The 27,307-nt window shown below is 42.2% G+C and overlaps 1 pseudogene; it reads left to right on the top strand.

Moving 5' to 3' along the window:
- LOC109700537 (signal-regulatory protein beta-1-like) overlaps positions 1 to 27,307 on the top strand; it is a 102,922-nt pseudogene that overhangs the window by 49,100 nt on the left and 26,515 nt on the right.

Genomic DNA, 27,307 nt, shown 5'->3' on the forward strand with positions numbered 1-27,307 from the left:
TTCCTGCTTCTGGTTACTAAGAGGAAAAGCAGGACTAGGAAGGCTTTGTGTCTCCAGGAGTGGCTTCCTGTGGGCCCTAGGATGGCCCCACTGCAAGATAATCTTCCCTTCATCCACTTTTTTCTCTTCTACAAAATCTTTTAGATGACTTTGAACAATAGATGGATAATTACTGTTTTCCTCTCTATAATTGCTGGCACCCATGCTGAGGACAGCTGAACAAGTTCCTGGTTGTTCTGAGTGGTCCCTGTTACAAGAAGCAGGTGTCTATATCCAGATCAACAGTGACCTCACCTTTGTCTTTAAAGTTCTTTATTTTGTAACAGTTCAGTTCTAAGGATCAGAATCGTCGTCTGTTGCTGAGCAGCAACACTTGGCATCCGAGCACATTGTCCAGAAGATATTTATAATCTCTTATTCCTACCACAGGAGTCTAGGGAACAGGGATCCTCCCCATTTTTCCTGTTTACAATAAGGTAGCCATTGCTGTGGATGAGCTCTGTGAATGGAGTCAGAAAATGGAAAGTGATGGCAGTGAGGGATACAGCAGAGAAGGGGTTCAGGCACTTGAAGCATGGATATTGAGCAGGTGACATGGACAACTGTCCTAGGGGTGGGGACCACCCAATGTCAAGAGGGAAGAAAGTGGATTATTTCTTTCTCCCAAGTGCTATGCGAGCACAAGCTGAGCAGTGTGAGGAGATCACCCATCCCTACTTTAGCTAGAGGACTGGTGTCAGCTTTCCAAGCTAGCACTGAGCCACTCAGCACCATAAAAGAACTCCACTTCCATAAGCAATGGTCCCTCCCAAATTACAGTCACTCAGCATTGGGCTGACAATAGCCAATTTTCATGGCCCAGTTACTCTGGAAACCTAAAGTAATAGGATAGTTATCCTCTTCCTGTCCAGAGCATGCCTGATAGGCAGTATTGTAGGGTGCATTACTGGGATTGAGACAGGATCAGCACTATAAGGGGGCAAGCATTAGTGACACTCTAAAAGGCAACACAATGCTGTTCAAACAGTACCAGATGCCAGCAGGGCAAAGAGCCCTCCCAAAGGGTGAAGTATATTAGCAGAGTCACTTAGAGAGCCACTCCCGGGCATCCTCTAGAGACTTGCCACCTGGATTTAGAGTGATCCCATCCTCATCACTGATTGTGTTGTCACTAGGAGTGATTGGAGAGTACAACCGTGGTGGGCTCTTTAAGTAGCTAGCACTCCAATGGAGCTGTGGGAATCACACCTGCAGAGAGACATGAAGTTAAAGGATCAATTCCATGTACAGAATCATGTAGGGAACCATGTGAGAAGGCTCCCAGCAAGGAAGCTCCATCAGGTAGGTGGAGAACAAAGACAAGGAGAGAGATGAGCCCTAAGCAAGTGCTTTTCCTGGAATCTGCGCAGAATACACAAGCCAAAAGTATAAAGGGATTTCACTGGGGTGTCCTGAGAGGGGAAAGAAGGGAACTCATAGCAGGTACCAGCCTTTTTATATGGCTGTACTTTTTGACTCAAAGAGTATTTACAGCTGTTGGTGAGAATATTGGGAAAGTGTATTGAAAATTTTTTTCAATAAAACTGAGTGTCTTCATTTCTTCATAGAATTTTTGTTATCAGTAATTTGACTGGGTCCTTCTACTCTACTCAGATAAGGATCTTGTGTAGGAGAGGAATGGCTCTTCGGTGCTAGAAATTCCAGGCCCTGGATGGTTTTTGTCATCCTCTGTAAGCAGGGAAACTATGCAGCAAGCAGCAGCGGTAGGTGGCGTCCTCTAGTGTTACTGCTCGTGTATTAGCCTTGGGTGCTGGGACTCTCAGCCCTGTAGCAGTAAGTATTATAGCCCTTGGGCCTCAAGATGTCTGCACCTTCAGCATTTGAGAGCAGCAGCATGTCACAACTCTTGCGCCTTTCATGTTAGGATTCTTGGTCCTTGCTTGTCAGCAACAAGTGTTCCCTCTGGAACCCTTCTGGTGACCCAGGTTCAGAGTTTCTCATCTGTCTGACTATAACCTGATTTTCTTCATTCTTTGCTCTCTTCCCTCTCTCTCTTTCTCTCTATTTCTGTACCTTGTTGCTTTTCTCCTTCTTCTGCTCCTTATTACTTTTACCCTGACCTCTGTCACCACTGCTGCTGTTATTACTGCTACTTTCACAGTGCATCAACTCCCTCTGCTGTGACTTCTGTTTCCTTCACTGAGTTTATTACTGCTTGTGTTGTGACTATCATGGCTGCTACTGCCACCAGGGAAACCTTGGCCACTAGCACCAGCTCTACTGCTGTTTCTGCCATAGCAGGCTCCATTCTCACTGCTGCTGCCCCATTGTTGCCACCCTTGCTGTTTCCTCTTTCCCTTTTTTGCATGTTACCAGTTCAGCTGCTCTAAAATGATGAACATCAAAAGTAGGCAAAAAAAGACCACTAGAAAGAAGTCTTAATTTGTCCTAAGGTTGCAACAACAGGGGGCAGAACAGGAGGGTGTCTTCCAGCTGAGCCACAAAGTGAGCTCAACAGTGTGCATATATCTCTAAAAGAGGGTTCTATTTAAAGTGTCTGCACCAGTCATGACGCCCTGCATGCAAATGTAAGACTATTGCACTGCCCTAGGGACATGTGTTCCCTCTGGTCTATCTCACTTGGAGTTATTGCCTAGCATCCTTCATTCCACACTGAAGTGCTTTCTTTAGGATTTCTTGCAGGACAGGAAGAACTCCTCAGCTTTTGTTTATCTGGTAATATCTTATTTTCTCTCTTAGGATAGAAAAAGAGTTTTGCCAGGTACAGAATTCTAGATTCATTGAATTTTTTTCTATCAGCACTTTAAATACATCATCTCACTGCCTTGGGGCCTGTGACATTTCTGATAAGCATGCAGGTGAGAATCTTATGGAGGATCTTGTATAAAGTGATCTATGTCTCTCTTGATATTTTTAACATTCTCTCTTTACTTTAGCTTTTGACGGTTGGATATATTGCATCTCCATGTTGTTCTAGTTGAGTTTAACCTACATGGAGTTAGCTCAAATCTTGGATTTGTAGACTTAGTTATTTTATCAACACTCATGGTGTAGAACATTAGTTTTTCAGATAATCTTTGCCCTTCTCTTTTTTTCTCATCTCTCTCCTCTTGAGATCCCATAATGGGTGTATGGAGCCACCTGATGACAGGCTCCAAGTCCTAGGAGTTCTTATTTTTATTCTTTTTCCTGTCTGAATTGCAAACAGTAATTTCTGTCTCCAATTTTCAAATTCTCACTTCTGCCTGCTCACATCTGTTGTGGCATCTCCCCAATAAACCTCTCAGTTATTGTGCTTTTCAACTCCCAAGTTTCTGTTTGGCTCCTTTTTTATACTTCTTCCCCCTATGTTCATATTCTCATTTGGTATTCCTATTCCTGGTTTCCTTTATTTCTTTGTCCATGTAAGACAGCCGACTCTCTGTTGTCAGCATGGGTCCAATAGATCACAAAGGTCCTAAAAAGTAGAAGTTGGAGCAGGACAAGTGATGGAGGAAGGTGGGTAATGGGAAGATGGGAGCGAATTCTAGCAAACTCTAGAATGTGGCAGGCAAGGAACCTTTAGCCTTTAGGAGAAGTGCAACCTGAAGACCCCTGGATGGTTGCCTAGTGACACCAAATTGGGATGTTTGATGTCCAGACCAAGAAATAATAAATTTCTGTGTTGTTCGTTTGTTTATTTGCAGTACTGGGGATTGAACCAGGGCCTGTGAGTACTAAGCAATATCATTTGAGCTATACCTCAGCCCTTTTGTTTTTGTTTTTTGAGACATGGTTGCATTGCTACCTTTGCCTTGGAAGGCCTCACACTCACAATCCTCTTCCCTCTGGAGTGGGTATGGATTATAGGAATGTGCCAGCATCTGAGGTTTAAATTTCTGTTGTTTCAAGCCACTAAACTCACAACAATTTGTCACACCAACTACAGAAAATTAATGTGACATGATTATGCTATGCAGAAAAATACTAGGGGCTTAAAGCAATGTTCCATTTCTTATCTAAGCCTCATGCTACTGTGTATTGGGAGCTCTGTACCTCACCATCATTCCAGGCTGACTGAGCAACCCAGTATGAGCCATGTGGAAGAAGGAGGGTGATCCAGAACTCTGGCTGTCAAATGCATGTCTCCCTCACTGTGCCCACCACCTCTCTTCACATCTTGGTGGCCTAAAAGAGTCACATGACCTCCTAATGCCATGGTCCAGGAAGTACAACATACCTCATAAACAGAAAGTGAACAACATTGAGCATTGGATGAAACCTGAGAATTCTAGGGAGGACTTAGGGACTCAAATACAAGTTCTGCCATGTTTCTTAACCTCTCTATGCCACAGTCTCTTCATTTGCATTAGTGTCTCCTGTTACAGGCTCATATGTGTCACTCTGTTACACATACAGAGTGCTGAGCACAAGTCCTGATCACATTGTGTACTCAGTCACTGAAAGTCATTGATTAAACCTGAGAAAGCCCGCAAGATCCCTCAGGATGCACAGTAAGTGCTCTGTTTCCTTCCAACAGCAGCCACACAAGAAGAGCTGCAGGTGATTCAGCCTAAGTTAGTGTCTGTTGCTGCTGGAGAGACAGCTACTCTGCACTGCACTTTGACCTCCCTGCTCCCTGTGGGGACCATGCAGTGGTTCAGGGGGGAAGGACCAGGCCGGGAATTGATCTTCCGTCAGAAAGGAGGCCACTTCTCCCGCGTCACACTACTTTCAGATGGCACACAGAGGGACAACATGGACTTCTCCATTGGTATCCATAATGTGATCGCAGCAGACGCCGGCACCTGCTACTGTGTGAAGTTCCAGAAAGCTGGCGTATCTGAAGACACAGAGTTTAAGTCTGGACCAGGCACCGAGCTGTCTGTGCGTAGTGAGTACAATGTGTGCTTCCTTTGTACCCTAGGGTGTGACAGCAGGTAAAGAATAACGCCCTCTGTTTTGTAGCAGCAGCTAAAGAGCAGGTGCAGGGGTGGTGCTCACATTCGTGATCTGATTTCCCACCCATGATCAGAGAACCCAAGCTGCACAGGACCTGCAAGTGTGTGAGGCTCCACAGCTGATAAATGGCGGGGGACGTCTGCACCCCTTGTCTGCCTGCTCCACAGCCAAGCCTTTGGCTCCACGGATGATGAGGGCTCTGACCATTTGAGTGGCTTGCCCAGTCACAGAGCCAGACCTGGCCAGGGAATAATTTCCCTTGATGGCCATACCTTCTCTTTATGCCACAAATATTGAGGGCCAACTGTGTACCAGACTCTGCTACAGATGCCATGGGGACAGTCCAGTCTGAGGTTTTTCTTCCACCAAGCTGTGCTTCATCCTCCCGTTAGGACCAGCATGACCAGGGCAGGAGGAGGCAGGGCATGATTTTCTTATTTCTTCTTCAGAAACAGCACCGACAAGGTTTCTGACCAGCCCCAGGTTTCACTGGATCTCTTAGCCCTCGTGGAGTAGCCGAGCTGCAAGAGGTTGGGCTTTTGCTCTGAGTCTGTCTGGACATCCTTGTTTCAGGGATGGGCTCTTGGTGTTACAGCTCTGAGCAGAGCTAGTTCAACTGCTCAGGCTCAGTCCTACATGTGGGTGACATGGGGTCCCTGAGAGAGACTGTAAAAAAGATACTCATACTGAGTTTCCTGCTAGAAGCCCAGGTTCTCTTTCTACCTCCCACATCCAGGATTTTCAGCATGTGAAGGGCTGTCAGACCACCCAGTCAAGCCCTGTGTTTACAGATGGAAGCCAAGGCCCAGACATGGTTAGGCCTTTCCCACAGTTACATGACCAGTTAGTATTGAGATCAGGACCAGAAATGAGATCAGATTCAATCTGTGCTTGTTCCTTTGTGCCAAGGCATCTGCCCAAATGTATTCCAACATGAGAAAAGAGTGAGGCAAGAGTGGGAGGAGTGGCAGTGACCCAGATGCTGCATCTTTCTCATGGTATTTTTTCCTTAAGAGCTTTGAGGGAGAGTTCATCTTTTGCCCTTTTACCAATGAGGACACTAAGGCTCAGAGAGGTTCCTGAGATGTGAATAGGTGGGGAGCCAAGTTTGACTCCAGAAACCTAATTCACAGCCCCACTCTCTGCCACACCTATGGTGCTTGTCAAGTACGGAATAGCTCCAGCCCTTCTCTGGCCACATGCTGTCTTGTGTGCCAGCAACAAGCATTAAAAATATCACAAACCTAAAAACTTCAGTGGGGTGACAGGCATGGATTGATGTCCTCAGATCAGAGAGATTCTGAGGCTATCTCAGGATAGCATACCTGCTCCTAAGGGACCTGAGAGGTGTGCAGGACACTTTTCCCAGCTCTATGATGTGGCTTCTTCCAGAGCAGCAGCCACAGAGCAGTTCTGGCTTCCTGCAGCTCAGGTGACAATATCCAGCCTGTCCAAGAGAGGTGCTAGGGAAATGTGGGACCCCTGGGACCAATGGCTTCCTTCTGCCCTGGGTCAGCAGGAGTTACCACCTTCCTAGAATTCTAGAAATCAGAGTTTCTAGGTGAAAAGTGTGGGGGCAGTGGCATCAGTGATGGAGCTTAGGGGTCTGGACACTTGTTCTGTTGAGGAGTGTAACACCTTGATGGCACCTGAAATGCCCATGGGACATGTAATGATGAGGAGAAAATACTTCTCCTGCAGGGAGTGCTCCAGATGGACGAAGTCTGGGTTGAGGGCTGTGCATTCCTGTTTGATAAGCAGATCTTGTGTTATGAAGGCAAAATGCTTCCAGGGCCTCATTTCATCATTCCTGCGGCTTGGGAAGGAAAAAGTCACTGTCCCATTTCACAAGTGCAGCACTGGATGTATAAGTCACATCTCTGAGTGACTAGCTGTGTTTCAGCTTCATGGCTACTCCATGGTGTCATTTATTCCCTGTGTTCACGTCTATAGACACTTTCCTTATGTTGGCAAAGTATCCAGGGGAGGCCAGCAAGGAGCAGTTAATACAAAGCATGAGACAGGTTGGTGATTTCCTTCTTGTGCCCAGATTGGTGGATGCCCTGGTGCAGAGAGAAGACTTTGACCTCAAGCTGGAATTCCACCTGGGCCTGCTCTTCCTCACTGTCTGCCTAGATAGTTGTGCTCACCTCTGGGGACAGGAGGACAAGGTCACCACAGGAAGATAAGGATGTACTACACTCCCAGCATTATTTGGAAGATTAACAAATATTGTCTATGGCTGAGGACTTAGCCAACTAGCATAGAAGGTGCTTAGTGTGCACGACTCCCTGGATTTGATCCCCAACTCCCTCCCAAACTCAAAAATAATACTGTCTAGGAAGGTTGCTCACAGCATCACTCTCTTGTTTATAAATGCTTTTTGTAGCCAGACCCTCTCCACCTGTGGTAATGGGCTCTGTGGCCAGGGCAGCACCTGGGCAAGACAGTGAGCTTCACCTGCGAGTCCCATGACTTCTCCCCTCGAAACATCACCCTGGAGTGGTTCAAAAATGGGAACTTGCTCTCCAACTTCCAGACCAGCGTGGACCCCAAGGGAAAAAGCATTGTCTACAGTGTCTCCAGCACAGCCCTGGTGGTATTAGCCCCCAGGGACGTCCACTCTCAGGTTATTTGCAAGGTGGCCCATGTCACCTTGCAGGGAGCCCTTCTTCGTGGGATCATCAACTTGTCTGACACAATCTGAGGTAAATGACCCTGATTCCCAGCCCAAGTCCACACCGGGCCATCAGCCTGAACCTCATGTCCAGCAGACCTGTGCCCTCCCATGCACACGAGGACTCTACCCTGTGTCATGGCCTGTGCTGTTAATTGCATTTATTTTGCTAAAAGCAGCTGTAAGTATTGGGCACCTGGCATAAGCTGAACCTCAAGTGCCTGGTGGGTTTGTGTTCTTACCACTGTTATTGCATCTGACTGCATGCCAGGGTTTGCATGTGTTGGTTTTACTCTGTGTTACCCTAACAGGAGCTAACAGTCCTGCTGTGTGCTGAGCACTATGCTTAGTGACTTCACTCATGTGCACACCCTCAGTGGTGAGCACCTGCTGCATTCCCAGCACTGTCCTGGGTGATGCCTATTGGGGCTCACCTCTCCAGCCCCTCTCTAGGATCTATCTGTTCCATAAGATCAGCTCTGCCTGTGGTGTTTCAGTTCCGCCCACCTTGGAGGTCACCCAACAGCCCACGATGGTAGAGAACCAGGTGAACCTCACCTGCCAGGTGAAGAAGTTCTACCCCCAAACCCTACAGCTGACCTGGTTAGAGAATGGAAACATATCCTGGACAGAAATGGCCTTGACCATCACAGAGAACAAGGATGGGACTTACAGCCAGACAAGCTGGCTCCTGGTCAACTCATCTGCCCACAGGGAGAGTGCGGTGTTCACTTGGCAGGTGGAGCATGACAGGCAGTTGGCAGTCACTGGAAACCTTACTCTGGAGGTCTCTGCCAAGCAAAAGGAACAGAGCTCAGATACCACCCCTGGTGAGGCTCCACTCCTTCTGACCAGCTCTTTTGAAACTTTATGTCTTTCTAAATGCTTATTAGAGAACCACCTAGAAGTCTGCAAACACAGAGTAGAATTTTAAAGGCACCTTTCTTCCCTCAGTTCCCATACTCCAAGGGTCACCACTGGTAAGTTTCTCAATGGATTTTTTGACATCAAAAGACATTAATGAAGAAAGAAAAGAAGGAATAGAAGCACCCTGTCTTACTGCTCTCTCCTCTTGCCTTCTTTTTCCTCATAGTCCTCTCCCTCCTCCTTATTCTCTTTAATCTCTGCCCAGTCTCTATTCTACCTTAGACCTTCCCATACACATCTGGTTCCTCACCAACAGATTCTGGCACCTGTTGGTGTAACTATGAGCAAAATGCATCCTTCCTCCCTTTAAGTGGGCTTTCTCAGGTATAGGGTCCCAGCAACAATAAAACTAACACGTGGCCACTCACATTAATAATTTCATATGGGAGCATTGTGGCAGGTTGTACGACTTGAGGAAATTTGGTCCATTTTGTCTCAGGCATCAAATTTCCACATGTGGAGTTCCTCACAGTATGCCCTTATTGTCCCTTTGATGTCTCCAGGGTCTGTAGTGATGTCCCTATTCCAAACATGATGTAGAAAATGTGTCATTTTCCTTTTACTTTATCAGTCTTGCTAGATTTCCAATTTCATTGATTTTTTTCAGTGGATCATCTCCTTGTTTCAATGATCCTATTATTTCTCTGTTTTGTATTTATTTGTTTTCTTTCTTTTTATTGTTTCCTTTACTCTGCTTGCTTTCAGTTTGCTTTGCTCTTCTTTTTGTAGTTTCTTGAGGTAGGAGGATTAGATTGTTGACTTTGGACTTCTCTCTGCTAAGTCTGGGCACCACCATAAATTCTGGAACCAGCAAGATCAGTCCGTGAGAAGTTTGGTGTGGCACATCCCAGGCCTCATCTCTAAGACGGAACTACAGGCATTCCCATCCCCATCACCACCTGCAGACACTGTGAACATTAAATGTCATAACAGAAGATTTTCTTTTCTTTCCTTTTCAATATGGAATCTAGCAATGTAGCACAATCTAGCTCAAACTTTGATTCTCTTGCCTCAGCTTTCAGGGTGGGCCACCATGCTCCACCAATAGTTGAAACAGATAAAACACAGATGTCTGGTTATTTCTGGATTATAGCTAATTTGTGGCTATTATGCTACAGTTGTTCTCAGCACCCCAGAAGCTGACTGCTGACCTTTGAGCTTTGACCCCTGTGTCTTTGCCTCACATTTTGTGGTTCTACAACTTCCCGTCAGGGCACTACCCCAGCATAGCAGCAGCTTTAATATGAGGATTCATCCTCCTCTGTAGCTCTTCTGCTTTACAGTTATAGTAGGGAGCAAGCCTCTGCTTTATTGCCCTCTGGATTCAGGAGAATGAAACCTGTAACACTACCAAGAGGTCCTTTGACTCTACACTTAACCTTTCACTGTATTTCCCAGAAAGACTAATCACAGAGAAAGTGATCCAACTCCATAGCCTTAAAATTACCATCTCCCAATTCCTGCTCAAATGCCTGATGCCAAAAAATTCCCTTCCTGTGGTTTCACCATCCCAGTTCACTGCCAGTAAAACTTAACAATTGCACATCCACCACACACCAGTGGCTTCCCTGCTGCTACCACCACCTGCGCTGGGGTTTCAGTGCTATCCAGCTGTGCATTTTAGAGTCTGCTCCTCAGACCCTCCTCTAGGTCAGTTTCCCTAGGAAGAAGAGTTGAGATGGGCATGGGAAGGCAGGGAGCATTCTGGAGTGCCATTAGGGTCAATACACTTGAGGGTTGGAGAAGCAGGCCTGGCAGAGGGAGCTGTGACCCGCAGTGCAGCACAACAAATGATGCACCAGCTGGACAGAGAACTTGAGGGTGGGGAAATCTTTAGAGTGGTTTTAATTGACAGGAGGAATTGGGAATCTGTATGCTCCATATGGCCAGTCTTCCCTGTGAGCTGCGCTACAGAAGGAGGAACATGTGGATCTCTAGTCACCTGAGAGAGTGTCCCAGAGTCTCTCAGCTAAGATCTGTCAGCCTCCAGCACCCCAGCAGTCACATAGGAGGAGGGATTCACTCCTTCCTAAGGACCCATCAGCACTATTTCACTTCCAAAAGAGACATTTTAGTCTTTGTTTAACTTTAAAAGCAAAAATAGTGCACTGTAGAAATGCAAAGACCAATATCTGCTTCACCAGATCTGGCTGTGACATCAGATTTCAAATGACATTGACACCGGAGTTGAGGGTGGCTGGGTGATGGTCGAGGTCCCTCCTATTGTCTTGACTCACCCAGGTGTTTTCCAGGCAGCCTGCCTTCCCCAGCTACTGAGAAAATAGGGTCTTCCTGCTCAACCCTATACTAAGGAGGGCACTTGGCAACTCTTTCCTGATGTCACCTTCTTACTCCACATGCATGCCCTGTTCAGAATTGTTCCTGTGTTCCCGAGAACCTGGACTTGCCTTGGTCCAAAGGACACAGTCTCAGGGATCATCCTAAAGGATGCCAGTGATGAACATCTCTGGGTTTGCATTCCACTCTAAGTGTCCCTAATACTATGACTCAGTTTCCCCATCAGCATGAGGATGATAATCCCAGCCTCACAGCATTGTGAGGATCAGGTAGGAAACCAGGCGCCGTGCTGCCTCCATGGATAACCTGGCAGCCTGAGGCAGGGCTGAGTGGGAAAGAGGAACCTCTTTACCATGGCTTCTTCAGGGCAGCCATATTCAAAGTCTTCAGAACTTTTATGGGCACAGGTCACCTCAGCAGGGGCATATGGAGACTCCTGGGAATGCACTCCAAGTGGCCCCTCTGATGACTTCTCCTATCACTTAATTTCCAGATGAAGGCACATCTTCTGTTCCTGCTCCTTTCCTCATCGCTCTGCTCCTCAGCACCAAGGTGTTGCTGGCAGTTGGAGTCTCCGCTGTCTACATTCACAGGAAACAGAAGTCCTGACTATAAGTTTGGAGAAAGGGAGAGCTGACTAGGAGCTGCCTCAGGAGGGGTGGTGTCACCAAGTGGCCAGTTCTTGTCACATTGTGTCAATGGAGTCTAGAGAATGTGACACATGTCCCTCGGCACCTTGGAATCTGAAAGAACTATCTGAGAGGTTCCCAGATCCCAGGAGGTATGCAGGTCCTGTGAGGGGCAAGGTCAGGGTTGGCAAGTGGTTTCCACAGAGTCCTAGGTTCTCCACAGAGGAAGTGAGCCAAGGTTGTGGGATGAGGGCCAAGGGACTTCATGGTCCCCTTAGAGGCCACTTCTGAGTTATTTGAACACTGCAACTCCATGGGGCTGGAGGAATCCACAGTTGAAGCAATATTTATAAGCTTTATTGAGATCTAGAGGATCATGGTCCCAAGCCAACCTGGGGATGGGGCAGGGGAGGCGGAGCTGGCACATACCTGTCATCCCAGCAACAATGGGAAGCATAAAATAAGAGGATAGATTTTCAGGCTAGCCTGAGCAAAAAGCAAGACCTTATCTCCAAAATAACCATAGTGAAAAGGACTGGAGACATGGGTCAAGCAGTAAAGCACCTGCCTAGCAAGTGTGAAGCCCTGAGTTCAAACTCCAATACCACCAAAAAATTTGCAAGCTTCAAATGGGTTGATCTAGTGACTGTTCTCACTCTAGTCATCTCTGTCACCAAGGAGAAAGGTCAAGAAAGAGAGTCAGGACTCTAGCAGGAGACTGATGTGACAGTCTTGTCCCAGAGGTTCCCTGTCCACTTGCAATAGGTATCCCAAGACGGGTGCTGCATGGAAGACATAACAGCCCTTAGGAAACAACTCACTAATGATGGGAGTGTTCAGTGCAAACCTGTTTCTTCACAGCTCCTCCCTTCCTCCCCTGCCACATGGGATCCTCACTCTCTACTGCCTCCTCTCTTGGAGAGGCTCAGCCTGGGGACATGAGCTTCTGTACAGTCTGGGAGATGCCACCACTCCCAGGACACTGCAGGCCCACCAGCTTGATACCACAGAGCTGCTTCTGAGCAATTCCTGCTTCTGAGCAATGGCCTGGAACTGGCTCTGGACCCTGAGTGAGGACTCATCCCAAGGGTGTGAGAAACTAGCCCAGTGTGAGCACATCATTGAATCTCCCATCCATGGCCTCCAGGTTGACCATCACTACACAGGTTGTCCACACCCTCCAGAGTTCATCTGTCTTCAGGATACCTGCCTATCCAGCAACTCAGCCTTGTTGAGGTTCTAAAATGAACCCCCATCCTAGGTTTTAGAAGAAAAGTTCTCCTTCCTCTTTATCTAAGTGTCCTATTTCCCCTTCATCAAAAAGTCTACCCTCTTCCCTCTGTGATGAGAACACCCATTCTTCTATTACCCTGCCTTCTTCCCAGCTATGTTGCTCCTGGTACAAATGCTGTGACAGTTTAAAAACCTTTAAATCATTCTTGCTTTCAGTTGCTTTTTTTTTAGTTAAAATGGTGAAGCTTATTAGGAAAGGAATTTAGTATAACAGATAAAAGTAGGAAGAAATGGGGAAAAGGAAGAAAGATCTCCTGCTCCTCATAACAGAAATAGGTTCTTTCAGTTGCTTTTACATCCCATAATCAATTTGTCTTTAAAATACTTATGTCCAGCGCTGGAGCCATGGCTCAAGTAGTAGAGTGCCTGCCTAGCTCTATCAAGTGTGGAGCCCTGAGTTCAAATCCCAGTAAAGCAAAATAATATTGCTTATATCCAATGGTGAGTTCACAAATATTAAAACATTGACTGACTAGACTTAAAATACTGATTTGTAGTGCTTGTATATACCCATCATATAAATACTGCAAACATGGCTGGTGTCTAGCTACCAATCATTTAACAACCCAATTGCAAAAGTCTTGTCAATTTCACAATGGCCTCCCTCCCCATGCCAGTCCCATCCACAGTTTACAGAAGGCTCATCTCCACTGCCACCTGGACCCAGCCAGCTCTATCTCTTCCTGGACCATCACTGGCTCTCTGACCCCTCCCCTGTGTCAGCCAGAGGGTCTCTGAAAATATGCATCAAATCAAGTCCCTCCTCTTCATCCTAGCATGTCTTCATGGTTCACTCTCTTCCTTCTTTCTGGTCACTGCTCAATGTCACTTTCTTAAAGCACTTTCCTTATAGTTCCATATGTAAAACTTCAATCCCCTTCTCTCACCTGGCTTCCAGTTTCTCTTAACCTGAGTAATGCTTTTCCTCAGCACTGATTAACAACTGTATTGTATTAGATATAGGTAGCCCTCACTCTCGTGGAGAGCAGAATTGCAAAAATGACTGTGCAAACTGGAACCCTTGGAGGCCTGCTCCATATTCATTTGAGAAAATAATCTCTGTCCTGGGACATTATGATTTTTTTGTGAAAATATTAGAAATACTCATAATGTCGGTGATAAATGTATGGGGAAATGAAAAGCAATAACAGGACATTTATTTAGTACATTGTAATTTGAAACACTGTAATTTGAAGTTTACAAGATTTTCTTTTTAAAAATGCATGGAGAGTAGTTGGAACAGAGGTTGTGCCATCTTGTATAATTACAACGTGGAAAAAGCATCTCTTCTACCTTGGTGAATTATCTTCCTCCTTTGAGTGTTTTGGTCAGCTTCCAGCATTTAATCCTTTGTCTTTTCAAGGCTCTGTAATCTCTACAAAAATATCTTTAATATGTAGTATTTTTTAGTTTTGGGACATCTTCCCCCTTTGTCACCACCATTCTCCTCATTGATATTTGTAGTTAACCCTCACTAAGTTCCTCTGGCCTGTGTTAAGTTCCAAAAACAGGGTCAGTGCTAATGCAGCATTGTCATCTACTTAGAGTTCTGTAAGTCCACTTCCATTCCATTTGAATCTCACCTCTAACATTATCTCTTCTGGTTTCTTGATTTCACCTTCATCCTTGTTGTCTCTTCCTTATTTCAATTGTTCATTTCTGTAAAATGCTATGAGGTTCATCCCTGAGAGACAAGAAGGTAACACAAGTTCAGGTTCTGCTGTCTGTGGTGAAAGTGAAGAGAAACTCAAAGGGACCATTCTGTCACCAGCAGACTTAGAAAGTGGTAATGTGTCTGGTCACTGGTCATCCTGAGCATTTGTTATGTACATGATGATTTGTGCACTGATGAACCAGCTTGGAAGTTCATGTTTTATGCAATTACAGAAATGTACTGTGCTAATTAAAATTTGAGCCATGTGTTGAGGGGACAAGTGATAGTTAATTAAACTGTGGTCTCTAAAATTCATGCATACCAGCATCAAAGTGAAACCACCTGTATTTGTCTATCTTCACTTGTTCTGACAGGGAAGGGACTGTCTGCCACCTCAGTAGCCAGAAGAGTCTGAAATATTGTAAATTTTCTAAAACTTTATAAAGTAAGTGTGCAAATGTTATTGAGGACATTGGTTTCTCCTAAATGTGGGATTTCAAATGAAAAATTTTCTTCATTCAATCACTGACAGGGCTGAGGAGGGGGAAGACAATGTCTGTAAGTGCAAATTTGAATTCAGATTTGGGTATTTGAGGGATGCAAATGTATTGTAGATGTCAAATGGACTGCAGCTTATACAGGTCTCCGTCAGGGCCTTAAGATTTCTCAGCAACCAGAAGGTAGAGTCAGGGTCTGAACCCAGATTGAATTTGGTTCTAAAGATGGTGCCCTTGGCTATCACCCTGTTAGAATAACCATCCAGAGAGAGAGAGAGAAAGAGAGAGAGAGAGAGAGAGAGAGAGAATGGAATATGTCGAGTGGTGGTAAGGTTCTTGGGCATGGGAAGAAGGTAGGATAATGGAGGCTGGATTTACATTCCAGTTGGAATTCATCAGTCTAGCATTATGGACAGGGTAGGGATATCATAAGAGGAAGGAGAGTTGTGTTATCTTGTAGAAGTATTCAGGATTTGTTTTGATTTCTCCTTTTCTATCACTGTTCTTGTCCTTGAGATGTAGTGGGACAGAGGAGGCAGAGATCATAAGGAGGCCATGTGGAAAAGATCATAGAATCCAGGGCCTGGTGATGAAGACTTGGGACATTAAAGGGTCACCAGTTAAGTGTGGGTTGAGAGTCTTTGGACATAACTATTGTGCTTGGGAAGAACTCATTCCAAAGGTGGGAAGGACAGAGGCCAATATGCTGTTCCTCCATTTTTGTGGGAGGCTTTACCCGCCACCCACCACTCCACTCTCTGTCCCAAGAGTTGGTCCCTGACCCAGCACAGAGAAGAGGCATCCTTGACCCTGCCTTGAGTGTTTCTTAAACACATAGCTGTTCCTCCTAGAGAGGTTCTCCACAGCTCCATCTCCCCTGAAAGCCCCTTGTATCCACTGAAGCACAAATCATTGCCATCTCTGAAACTCTAATCCTTTTCTTAGCCACCCTGACTCCTCTGCAAGAAGGAGAAAGGAAATGCCTCCCAGTATTATATGGAGGGATCCACAGCAAAGTCAGGAGTCTGACAAACATTCCATCAGGGTTTACTAATAAAATGTTGCAGAGGTTTGAGTGGAAACATAAAATTGGCCAGGTAACTCCTAGAAGCCTTATTAGGTCCGTGATGGAAGTTGAGTTCTGCCTATTTTGCTTTATATGTTAAAAAACCTTAGTAGGCATCTGGAGTCTTTTCCTCAAGCCCATTGCTTGATGTTGTTAGAGGCTTTGAGTCCCCAAAACTTCATTATTGGGCTACTTGCAGTGTTGACAAGATAAAAGTAGGACCAAGTCCAATATCTGAAGTGGATGAGGGAGTAGAAATGTTTTTGAGAAGATAACAGAATATATGAGATACCCAGAACCATTTGGAAATTTTACCAAACATGAATTTTATGCAATCTTTTGAAAAAAATAGAAGGGACACTTCCCAGCTATTCTATGTGGCAATTCTTACCTCAAGAGCAAAACTAGATAACTACTTCATGAAAGAGGAAAAGAAAGAAAACTACACAGCAATATTTCTCATGATTTTAGTTGCAAATATCCTCAATAAGGGCTGAGAGTGTGGTTCAAGTGGTAGAGCAACTGCCTAGCAAGCATGAGGCACTGAGTTCAAACTCCAGTACTGACATAAAGAGCAATTCAATAGAGTTTCTGAAAAAGAACCAAATGGAAATTGTGGTAATGAAAAGCTCAATAAGTGAAATAAAAATCTCAGTAGAAAGCTTCATCAACAGACTAGATCAAGGAACTGCCCACCTTTTCATCTTAGGGTATAATTTGACTTTCCTAGTAAGTCACTCTTTGCCATATTATTATTCTTAATCCTAATCCTAGGTGTTGCACCCAAGAGTTATGGAACATTTGGAATACTCCATCCACCAGTAACATTTTGGTGCATGGCTCAGATCTGCTAAAGAGGTTACAGAATATCCTTGTCCTAAGACAATACTAAGAAATTCCCACAAGTACCTTTTTACCCCTGGATATGATGGCCACTTTGTTTTGTGACAACTAGAGACTTCAGGTCCAACAATGGAAGGATCCTGTTCTCAGCAGCTGTTGCTGGCAGAGCATAATCAAGTTTCCTGTGTCCTGACAGAGCAAGACTCTGGACCCTAAGTACCTCCTTCATTCCCTGTCAGCAGGAATCAGCCAGATGGATCTCACTGTCCACATCCCTAAAATAATTCAGTGTCCTCACTCTTGGGGGAGGAATGTCAGTGTGAGCAGATACATAAAACACAAGCTAAAACAGAGAAGTGCCCCAGGCTATAAGACTTCTTCCTAAAACCTTCAGATGACCCACACACTGGATCAAAGGTTAAGATAGTGTCCCTATATCCTCCTTATGTAGCTCACCCATTCCCATGTCAAGGCTTAACTAGAGAAGAGGAAAGAGGATCAAATGGGAAGGGCCAAAAAGATCAAGTGGAAAGGGCAAGAAGGATCAAAAGCACAATCAGTGGTCAAACATTTTGGGTAGGGCCACAAGAGGAGAGCCCTCAATTTTATTTCTTGCCACCTAGAAGCCTCACCCTATTGGATAAAACTAAAAGCTTTGACAGCTTCCAGGCAGTCAATCTTTACTTGAACTGCTCAGGTCACTCTTCAAGCTGTCATTCCACTTTACTAAAAATCCCTAGCAGATCACATGGAAGAAAGACTATCAAGGCTTAGCCGGGAACTAGTGGCTCATACCTATAATCTTAGCTACTCAGAGGCAGAGATCAGGAGGATCACAGTTCAAAGGCAAACCAGGCAAATAGTTTGTAAGGCTCTATCTCCAAAAAACCCATCACACACACACACACACACACACACACACACACACAAAGGCTGGTAGAGGAGTGGGTCAAAGTATAGGCTCTGAGTTCAATCTCCAGTACCACAAAAAAAAAAAAAGAAAGAATATCAGGGCTTAAGAAAAGATTGATAAATTATCACATTCACACAGTAAAAAAAGAAAAATAAGAAATTATGAACAGAATATATAAGACTTTGGAACACAATTAAAAGACTATATGTGCAATTGGGATAGACAAAGGAATAAAGGAAAAAGTTAAGGGCCCAGAAAACCCATTCAGTGAAATAATAGCAGACAATTTTCCAATCTTAGAAAAGAAATGGATATCCAGGTACAGAAGGCCTTTAAAACCCCAAATAGATATGACCAAAAGGGAACCTTTCCTCATCATATAGTTAAATACAAAACAAAGAAAGAAAATTGAAAGTTGTGAGAGAGAAGTACCAAGTCACATATAAAGGTAAACCATAAAAATAACAGCAGATTTCACAGAAACTCTAAAGGCTTACAGGGCATAGAATAATATAGTTCAAGCCCTAAAATAAAATAACTGCCAACCCATATTACTATAACTAATAAAGTTATCCCTGAGAATCCAAGGAGAAATAGAGGCCTGCCAATAGAAGCATAAATGAAAGGAAGTCATGACTATTATGCCAGCACTGTAGAAGATACTTAAAGGAATCCTACACTGAGAAGAGGAAGCAAGATAAACACTATCACAAGAGCATGGGAAAGAATAAATCTCACTGGAAGCATAGAAAAATAAGCAAGAACTAGGAAAGAATGAAGCATGATTTATTCAGTAAAACCATCAAAACTCCAGATGAATAAGGGCAAAAGAAATGAATACAGACTCTTGAAAACAACCAGAAGAAGAGAAAAAAACTACAGGTACTAGTTTTTTTCATGCAGGTTAATTTTCAAAAATTAACCTGCATGAAAATGGCCTTAATTCTCCAATTAATTAAAAAATTCTTAGGGCTGGAGTTGTGGCTCAATGGGCACAGTGTTATATTCTGAATTCAATCCCTATTACCACCAAAAACAATTTTTAAAAAAGAAAGTCATCTTCAAAAATGCTGATTGTAGTAAAAAACAGACCCAACAATTATCTGCCTGCATGAAATTTACCTAACTAGCAAAGATATACACAGAAATTGAAAGGATGAAAAATACTATTTTTAACAAATATAATCTGAAAGGAAGAAAGAGTAGCTATACTCTTATCCAACAGAAAACACTTCAAGACAAAATTGGTCAGAAAAGACAAAGGAGATCATTACATGTAAATAAAGGGACAATCCATTAAGATGATATAACAATTGTAAAAATATATGCACTGAACTTTGGTGCACTCATTTTTATAAAACAATACACACTATGGGACATCAAGGGCAAGATAGGCCTCAGTACAATAAAAGTGTGTGACTTCAATACCTCATGCTCATAAATACATCAGTCAGACAAAGAGCAACAAAAGACGCATCAGAGTTAGAATACACTAGAGAACAAATGGACTTAAAGACATCTATAGAACATTCATTCCAGCAAGAGCAGAATAAACATGAGTCCATCAACACATAGAACTTTCCCCAAATAGAAGATATGTTAGACCACAAAGCAAGTCTTAACAAATACCAAAAACCTGAAATAATTTCTTCCATCTCATCAGATCATCATGGAATGAAACTAGAATAGATAAACTGCAGGAACTATCCAAACATATAGAGAGTGTATATCCAGACAAATACACTTCTGAATGAACAGTGAAGAAACTGGGGAAGGAGGATTTAAAAATTCCTGTAACAAAAGAAGGCGAATGTACAATGTATGAGAATCCGTGGAATGCACTAAAAGAGAGTTGTCAAATAAATATCTTAATGATGGACTTGAAGTCTTAGAAAAACAAGAACAAAACAACGTCAAAATTAGTAGAGGAAAGAAATGATAAAGATCTGTGAGGGAATAAATGAAAGATAAACCAAAAGATCAACATAAAGGACCAATGAAACAAAGAGTCAGTTCTTTGAAAGCACAAAATTGACAAACCTTTAGCCAAACTACCTGGAAGAAACAGAGAAGTCCTAAATAAATAAAGCAAGAGGTGAAAATGGGAACATTACAACAGATACCTCTGAAACCCAGAGAAACATTTTGGAATACTTTGAAAATTCATAGCCAAATTAATTAGAAATTCTGGGGAAACTGACAAATTACTAAACACATATGACCTTCAATAATTGAATCAATATTATAGAAAAATCTAAGTAGATCGATAACAAGGAGTGAATTGAATTTATAATTTAAAAGCTCCCCAAAAAATTGGCCACAAATGGATGGATTCACAGTTGAAATGTAAAAGATTTTTAAAGAATTGTCACCAATGCTCTTCAAAATGTTCCATAAAAGTGAAAAGTAAAAATGGTTTCAAACACATTCTATGAAGCCAGGATAACACTAATACAAGAACCTGAGAAGGACATAGCATTACAAAAAGAAAAAAGGACCAATATACCGGATAAACATAGGTGCAAAATTCCTCAACAAGTTCTTGCAAATCAAATTCAACCACCCCTTAAAAAGATGATCGGGTTGGGTTTATTCCAGCAACGAAAGAATGGCTCAGCAATGAAAGAATTTATCAGTACAGATAAATCAGTAAATAAAATACAGCATTTAAAGAGAGTAAAGGATAAAAATCACACGACCATCTTAACACATACAGAAAAAGCTTTTGTTAAAATTCCACATCCCTTCATGACAAAGAAAGGCCCAAATGAACTAAGTATAGAATGGGCACATCTCAGCAAAATAAGGCTACTTATGACAAATCCATAGCCAATATCATACCATCTAGGGAAAAACTGAAAGTGTTTCTTCTAAAATCAGGAATGAGATCTCCTATTTTCTCACCACTCTAATCAATATACCACCTGAAGTTTCTGCATGAACAATCAGGTGAGGCAATCTTCTTGTCTTTTTGCAGACATGGAGAATTAATATTAATTAATGGTGATACAGCCAAAAGGGATCTACACATTCAATGCATTGCCCATCAAAATATCAATGACCTTCTACTCAGAACTACAACATCATCTTGAAATTTATGTGGAAGCACAAATAGCTAGTAGCAATGCTGGGGGCATCACAATACCTAAATTCAACATATATTACTGAGTCACAGAAACACAAAACAGAGGTAGCACTGGCATGAAACAGAAGAGTAGATCAAAGTAATAGAATAGAGGACCAGGCATAAGCCCAAACACCTTAGTTAACTGATTCTCAAAAAGGTACCAAAACTATTTGTTGGAGAATGGACAGTCTCTTCAACAAATGGTGCTGGGAAAACGATGTCCACATGCAGAAGTTAAAACTAGGTCTCCTATCTCCCCATGTACAACTCAAAATGGAACCAAGACCTTAACATAAAGCCTGAAACTTTGATACTGCTACCAGTCAACTTAGAGGAAACATGTCAAGATATTGGTCCAAGATATCTTCCTGAATAGGACTCCAGTAGGCCAGGAAATAGTAGCAATATTAACAAATGGGATTGCATCAAATTAGAAAGCTTCTCCACAAACAAAAGGTAACAACAGAACAAACAGATGGCCCATGAAATTGGAGAAAACCTTTGACAGACATTCATCTGACAAAGGACTCATACTCAGAATATATAAACAACTCAAGAAGTTATTAAAAAATCAAGTATTACCATTAACAAATGGGGAAATAATCTGACAGACAATTCTCAGAAGTGTAAGTGGAATAAATGTATAAAAAGCACAAAAATCTCTAGATATCATATAAATTCAATTCACAAATACTTCATTCAAAACAAAGAAACTACACTGAGATTCCCTCTCACCCCAGTCGTGACTATTACTCCTTCTATTGCTGCTGCAGTGACTACACTGCTGCTACTAATAATGACACCTGCTGGTGAGGCTGAGGGGCAAAAGTAACTCCTACACTATTGGAAGGAATGTGTGTTAATACAGCTGCTATGGAAAACAGCATGAGGTTCTTCAAAAACCTAAAATAACTTCCACATGATCCCACTGTACCACCTCTGGGTAAATACTCAAAGGAAATAAAGTCAGCACATATAAGAGTTATTCGCATATCCACGTTTATTTCAGGACTGTTCAGAAGCTGAGCTGCAGAATCAGCCTTGCTGGCTGCAACAGATGAAAGAATAAGGGAAATATGGTATATATGTAAAATGGAGTATAGACATCATAACATTTACACAAAAATGGAGAGAACTAGCAGTCTTATTGTTAAGTGAATGGTCCAAACACAGAAAAACAAATATTGCACGTTTTCTGACATATGTAGACAGCAGAATTATAAATAGGCATCATGAAAGTAGTAGAACATCTTCTACAGAAAGGTAAAAGACTGGCAGTAGGAGAAGAAAAGGGTGAGAAGAGTATAGTTGGGACAGTGGATAACACCAAAGCACAAAATATGCATGCATTGGAATTATCAATGAAACTTGTTAACATGTAAAATTAGCACATCTTAATAATTGTAATAAAAATAAATATGATACTTTACTTTTGCATCAAAAATAGAATACTTAGAAAAAAATTATCTATGTATTTATATATCTATCTGATCTATATAACTTAAAAATCTAGGGAGAGCAAAATAAAAGGATAGACAACCCATGTTCATAGAAAGGAAGACTCAATAGTCTCGTGATCCTGTTTACTTCAAAGTGTATCTATCAGCCAGTGCTTCCTAAGTTAAATTCAAGCAAGTTATTTTTATGGCTATTGATGAGATGATTCAAAGTTAATAAGGAGAAGCAAAAAACCCATCACAACCAACACAGTATTGAGCAAAGTCAGAGAGCTGACTCTAACTTCAAAGTTAGAGTCAAGACAATGTGGGATTGTGCAAACATAAACAATCAAGTCGATAAACAGAGTACAGAGTCCAGAAACAAACCCAAATAAATATAGTCAAACTATCTTTAACAAAATAGTGATGTTAATAATATAATAGAGAAAAAACACTCTTCAACAAATGATACCTGAACAGTGGACATCCAGATTCAACAAAATGAATCTAGACACAAAACCTTAAAACCTTCACCAATCAACTCAAGATAGATCCTAGACTTTAATGCAAATCATAAAATTATAAAGCTCCTAGAAGATGACATAGCAAAAACCTCAGACAACCTTGGGTATGTCAATTACATTTTAAAAATCAAAAGGCTTCATTTTCATTTTAGACCATTATTTTTAGAGCAATCGTTGATTCACAGCAAAGCTGATGTGAAATTAAACATATTTCTCATATACTTCCTTCTCTGTGGCTTGTGTTTTTAGTCTCTTAAAAGTGTCTTTTGGAGGGATTCCAAGATGGCGGCTAGAGGGAGGAAGCAGAAAGCGAGCCTCCTATAGTGAAATCTTGGAGAGACGCTGGAGTCACACTATGCAGGCATAATCACTGAGAAGAGGCATAACTTTGACCCCTCCACACCTCCAGCCAGCGCAGAGAATCTCCACTTCACGTTAAATGGAGAAACCAGGAGGGCCCCCGGCCTGCCAGTCGCCGGTGCCCAGAAGGCTTGGGAAGACGTGGACCAAGTGAGCTTTGCAGTACCATGGTACTCCCACAGACAAGCCTGGGCCAGAGCAGCATAGCCCCCTGGACAGACTGACCTCCACCTGGGGAAAAAAGAGAAACTGAGTAATAAGCAATAAGAGCAATAAAGACACGCAGGAAAAAGGGTGGGGCTCCCCGAGTGCCAAAAATTGGGGGAAGAGAATCCTCCCTGGGACTGTAAATAAACAAGCCAGGTGGGCAGGAGAGGCTCTGGTGGGAGCAGGAGTGCACCCAGCAACCAGGAGTGGGAAAGCTGGTGAGAGTGGCAGAGGGAGGAAAACTCCACAGGAGAGGAGGGAAGACCCACTTCCCACGTGAACTGTAAACAAACATGGCGGCTGGCAGGAGCAGCAGCACCACCCAGTAATCAGGAGCAGGAAAGCTTGTGAAAGTGGCACTGGGAGGAAAACTACACAGGAGAGGGGGGAAGATCCACTTCCCACATGAACTGTAAATAAACACGCAGGCCTGAGAATGTGGGTGCAGTGTCACCTTTCCCAGTGCTTGGAAAGGGGAAAGCTTATAGCAGAGGCTCACAGGAAAACTCTGAGTAAACAACACCTGCAGGGCCAGGTGAGTGCTAAGCTCACCCCAGAGACCTGCATAAATAATGCCTCCAGCAACAGCAGGCTGACAGCAGCAGGCAGGCAAGCCACACCTGAAGAAACCATTCTCAGAACTGTCTCCAGACTCTTTTTTTTCTTTTTCTCCCTACCTTTGATGAGAGAACAACCGAATTACACCTGTAAGCTGAAAAACTTATTGAAACTGTATTGCATTTGAACTTGGGACACTTGGTGGGGTTTTTTTTTGAGTGTGTGTGTGTGTGTGTGTGTGGTTTTGTTCTACTTTATGCGTCTCCTTTGATGAGACAACTACAGAACAACATCTGAGGCACCATCTCCAGGATTGGAGACTGAGATGGACACCCAAATTATTAAGACTGAAACTTCATTGCATTTGAACTTGGAGGTTTTTTTGGTTTTTTGGTTTTTTTAAATTTTCTATTTTTTCATTTTATTTTAATACATTTTTATATATAGATTTTTCTTTCATTTACTTATTTTTTATTCTTATCTTTTTTTTTTAATTTTTGATTTTCAATCCTCTCTCTGTCTCTCTAATGTCTGTTCAGCTTATTGTTGATTACTACACTAAAGCTCCATATTTATACCTTTGAAATCTTCTTGTCTGATACCTTGTTCTGTTTTCTCCTTCCAGTCTGTGTATTTGTTTTTCCCATTTCTTTAACTTCTTGCTTTCCATCTCAGTTCACCCTTCCATTCTAAATATTACCATTGTTATTATTACAAGCTAGAAAATACTTAATTGCACACAGTACAGGGACAGTAACAACACCAAAGACAATGACGGGAAGACAGAAAAAACAGGGAAACCAGTTTCCCCACAGCAAAAAATTAGTACAGGAACCAGAGGGGAATGAGGAAAACAGGTACTCAGATCCAGACTCCAACAAAATGAAGATAAACTATGCCAAAGGACCCAATGAAGCCCACAAGAATAATTTAAAAGAAGACATACTACAGGCACTCAATGAGAATTTTATAGAGATGATACTGGATAGGGTCAACCAAAATGTACAGGAGACACTCAAGAAATTCCAAGAAAACAAAAATAGAGAATTTGAAAAAGCAAAAGAAGAAATAAAGGAAACCATAGAAGCACTGTATAAACACCAAAGTGAAAGAGAGAACATGATGAATAAACAGATAAATGAACTCAGGACAAAAATAGACAACATTAAAGAGGAAACCAGCCAGGATATGGAAAACCTCAGAAAAAAGAACGAAACAGAACTGCAAAACAAAACAGAAGTTGGATTGGAAGGCCAATCCAGCAGAATAGAACAAACAGAAGACAGAATCTCAGAACTTGAAGATGAAATGGTAATTAAAGGAAAAACTGAAGAACTATTAATTAAACAACTCAAGACCTGTGAAAAGAAAATGCAAGAACTCACCGACTCCATCAAAAGACCAAACTTGAGAATCATGGGCATCGAAGAAGGAGAAGAGGTGCAAGCGAAGGGAATGCGTAATATATTTAACAAAATAATAATGGAAAATTTCCCAAATCTAGAGAAAGATATTCCCATACAGATGCAAGAGGCCTCCAGGACACCAAACAGACCAGATCAAAATAGAACTACCCCACGACATATCATCATTAAAACAACAAGTTCAAAAACTAGGGAAAGAATATTGAAGGCTGTAAGAGAGAAAAAACAAGTAACATACAAAGGTAAATCCATCAAAATCACAGCAGACTTCTCAACAGAAACATTAAAAGCAAGAAGAGCGTGGGGTGAGATCTTCTGGGCACTGAATGAAAATAACTTCAACCCCAGGATACTCTACCCAGCAAAACTATCATTCAAAATAGATGGAGCAAGGTCAACGCACCCAATTTCATCAAACATACCCTGAAGACCTAAAGGTATGTTATAAATGCCAACACGGTGGTTGTGGGAGACTTTAACACCCCATTATCATCAATAGATAGGTCATCCAAACAAAAAATCAATAAAGAAATCCAAGATCTAAAATATGCAATAGATCAAATGGACCTACTTGGTGTCTACAGAACATTTCATCCAACCTCTACACAATACACATTTTTCTCAGCAGCCCGTGGAACCTTCTCCAAAATAGGTCATATCCTAGGGCACAAAACAAGTCTCAGCAAATATAAGAAAATAAAAATTATACCATGCATACTATCTGATCACAATGCAGTAAAAGTTGAACTCAACAACAAAAGTAAAGACAAAAAACATGCAAACAGCTGGAAACTAAATAACTCATTACTTAATGAAGAATGAATCATCGATGAAATAAAAGAGGAAATTAAAAAGTTCCTGGAAGTCAATGAAAATGAAAACACAACCTACCGGAACCTATGGGACACAGCTAAGGCAGTCCTGAGAGGAAAGTTTATAGCCATGAATGCATATATTAATAAGACTGAAAGATCCCAAATCAATGACCTAATGATACATCTCAAACTCCTAGAAAAACAAGAACAAGCAAATCCCAAAACAAATCAAAAGAGAGAAATAATAAAAATGAGAGCTGAAATCAACGAAATAGAAACCAAAAAAACCATACAAAGAATTAATGAAACAAAAAGTTGGTTCTTTGAAAAAATAAACAAGATCGATAGACCACTGGCAAACCTGACTAAAATGTGGAGAGAAAAATCCCAAATTAGTAGAATCCGGAATGCAAAAGGGGAGATAACAACAAACACCATGGAAGTCCAGGAAATCATCAGAGACTACTTTGAGAACCTATATTCAAATAAATTTGAAAATCTTAAAGAAATGGACAGATTTCTAGATACATATGACCATCCAAAACTGAACCAAGAGGAAATTAATCACCTGAATAGATCTATAACACAAAATGAAATTGAAGCAGCAATCAAGAGTCTCCCCAAAAAGAAAAGTCCAGGACCTGATGGATTCTCTGCTGAATTCTATCAGACCTTTAAAGAAGAACTGATACCAACTCTCCTTAAACTGTTCCACGAAATAGAAAGGGAAGGAAAACTGCCAAACACATTTTATGAAGCCAGTATTACACTTATCCCAAAACCAGGCAAAGACACCTCCAAAAAGGAGAACTATAGGCCAATCTCTTTAATGAACATTGGCGCAAAAATCCTCAACAAAATAATGGCAAACCGAATTCAACAACACATCAAAAAGATTATTCACCACGACCAAGTAGGCTTCATCCCAGGGATGCAGGGGTGGTTCAACATACGAAAATCAATAAATGTAATAAACCACATTAACAGAAGCAAAGACAAAAACCACGTGATCATCTCAATAGATGCAGAAAAAGCCTTTGATAAGATCCAACACCATTTATGATAAAAGCTCTAAGAAAACTAGGAATAGAAGG

This window comes from Castor canadensis, chromosome 5 (genome assembly GCF_047511655.1).
Source record: "Castor canadensis chromosome 5, mCasCan1.hap1v2, whole genome shotgun sequence".
NCBI classification, from domain to species: Eukaryota; Metazoa; Chordata; class Mammalia; order Rodentia; family Castoridae; genus Castor; species Castor canadensis.